This window comes from Octopus bimaculoides, chromosome 21 (genome assembly GCF_001194135.2).
Source record: "Octopus bimaculoides isolate UCB-OBI-ISO-001 chromosome 21, ASM119413v2, whole genome shotgun sequence".
In the NCBI taxonomy this organism is placed as follows: Eukaryota; Metazoa; Mollusca; class Cephalopoda; order Octopoda; family Octopodidae; genus Octopus; species Octopus bimaculoides.
This window is the reverse complement of record NC_069001.1, coordinates 21,860,884-21,863,718: the sequence shown is the minus strand read 5'-3', so window position 1 is coordinate 21,863,718 and position 2,835 is coordinate 21,860,884. Positions and strand designations below refer to the sequence as shown.

General features: G+C 38.1%; 1 protein-coding gene across 1 annotated transcript in view; it reads left to right on the top strand.

The window, feature by feature from the left end:
- Positions 1-2,835, top strand: part of LOC128250422 (uncharacterized protein DDB_G0267764-like) — a 12,674-nt gene that overhangs the window by 875 nt on the left and 8,964 nt on the right. The gene's annotated exons all lie outside the window — the stretch shown is intronic.

Below are 2,835 nucleotides of genomic sequence, written 5' to 3'. Positions count from 1 at the left end.
TATATACATATATGTAAACATAGAGAGAGAAAGCAGAAGATAGAGATGTGTATGAATATGTGTGTGTGTGTGTGTTTGTGTGTGTGTGTGTGTGTGTGTGTGTGTGTGTGTGTGTGTGTGTGTTGGTGCTTTTGTTTATCCCAGACCACCACTTGACAACCGATAGAATAACTACAAAGCTTAAAAAATGTACGTACTGCCGTTGAGTCTGTTCACTAAAACCCTGCAAGGCGATGCCCCAGCATGGCCACAGTCAAACAATGAAAGTCAAAGAATTATAAACAAAACTTTTGCCTGGCTTTGGTAATATGCTCTGAAAAAAATATTCAAATTGAAAACAAACTGCCAGGTCTCTTGAAAACCTCTCGTCTCTCTAGAAAACATGTGAGGAAATGTTTCCCTATTTTCTTTTCGATGAACAACAGCGGTAAAATAGAAACTGAGAACAACCAATATGCAACACTGACCTTAGTGACCTCGGGTCATTCCAGTCCATCCTTTTATTACTAGTACAGTAGATTCTTGGCATTCTAAACCTGCATACCCATCACCATGGCAGCCAAAACTATATCGTCATCATCATGTTCATCATCATCCTCATTACATGCATGTACTGTGGCTGCTGCTACTATCGCTATCACCTATAAGTAATCAGTTTCTTTTTCTTCTTTATCTTTATCCAATAAATCGTGTACTAACATCACATCCTAAACACATTCAACTGTCACAATATTCATGACGTCAGCCCAGCCCACTATCCATCGACTTCCATGCATCACTCCTCGAATCAATGAACTCAATTTTTTATAAATACAAAATTTCTCTGCATCCCATTCACTTGAATAACAAAACAAACAAACCTGCTGCAATTCCCAATAAGACAGACTTTGCCCTACAACTTCCTTTTTTACGTTCCAAGGAAGTAGACACACAATTACGAAACACACTTTGTCACACTCTTCAACACAACAAATTCAACTTTACCAAACCCACTCTCTCTTCTAGTGGTAGCAGCCACTACAGTAACACCAACCATTGCTACGGAAATGTTGATCAGTTTACTTCGCATAAGTCAGGTGACAAGGGGTTTGGAGAGAACAAAAACAGTACTTGCGACAATATCCGGCAAAGAAACAACAACCAAAGATAACCCAAGCACCAGCAGCTTTTTGTCCAAAATTACACTCCTTTAGCCATGGTAGAACAGGAGAAAAATTCATTAGAAGCATTCTTGCTTTAGCACATCAACCTCAATTGCAATATTCACTCCAGTACGGCAACATTCCCAGTGTCAGCCCCAATCGAAAAGTAGTGTTGCTTTGGCTAACGAAGCTCTATTTCTCATTTTATAAATTCAGGGTTCGCTCTTGTGTCGCCGTTCCTTTCTTCTATACATCAGTGATTTATTTGCTGCCACAATTTAGATACCATACACAAAGCATACAGAAACATAAGCTATGATCTTGAAAGTATGCACCAATGGAAATATGTCAAGAAAACAGAAACTCTACTGATATCGCAAAGATATCATCGCACCACTACCTATTTAATCATAAGCAGTTTTTATCAAGAGCCCTCAAAATCGCTTTATCTATTGGCTTTAACTGTTGGGAAAGATTTCATTTTTACACATAACTAGCATGGCATCCTTGCCTACCCTTCAAAACTAAAAAGCATTTTATCTGCAAATATCGACATTCTACGACACATGAAGCCTACATTGCTCTATTTCTATCACATCTGAAATGCTGCTGCTGTTGTTGCTACTGCTATACACCATCATATCTAGGTAAGTACTTGCCGTCTTATTCACCCCTTCCTTTCATACTCCTTGTGGTGTTTAAAACCTCAGATCACACATAAATACTGTGCAGGTTTCTCATCAGAAAATATTCAATCTGGAACGCCCTTGTTTATAGCTTCCATACCGGTGTTTACCTGCAAAACGGTTTTCCCGTTTTTCCTATCTATGTCGGCCTGCCAAGGCCATGAGCAATTCTCTTCTTCCACCCATAGTATGTAAAATGAGAGTCCTGAAGTATCATAAAATAACAGCTAGACGATAAAGGCAATTCTCTTAAACTTTCAAACCACTCGACCACCTCCCAACAGATGCTGGTGGGGAGAAGCTTAATTGCCGAAAAACCCTATAACTCCCTTCGTTACCCTAACCGACTCGCACCTGAACAACTTCCATATTAATGTTAAGGTGAAATTTGAGGCTTTGCCATGACTTGATGAATGTCTACACCGAACAAATAAAAGAGTTTCTAGTTCCATCTATGTTCTTTTGAAGCAAATAACTATTTTCCGATGTCTTTAATGATCGGTGCGTATTCACAAGGTTAATGGCTACCATAATTGGGCTCAGCAGACTACTCCAAGTATCTCGCTTATAGTTCTATGTGTGTCCAAGGAATTTGAATTCAGTAATGGAACTCTGGAAACATATTAGGGATGGGTAATTTCAGTCTTCCTGTAATTAATAGTCAGCAATTATTCTGAAACCAAGATTTTATATCTCAAATCCGGACAATACAACAGGAGAAACAACTTCATCTTTATCAACGAGTTTGCATTTCTCAAATTGTGCTCGAACAAATCACATACACAGCAAAAGTATTTTCGATAAGTGTTAAGTTAATTGGTTAGCACTATTTATTGACTGATACTTAGAATTTCATTCTTCGCTTTATATTTTCCTACATTTCTGACATGTGCATTCCCTTGTCCGACTCAGCACACTATTTTTTTCTGCTGTTTCTCTTTTTCCTTAAATAATATTATTCAAATTCAATATCCTATTTTCATTCACGCTTACACAAACATGCATAT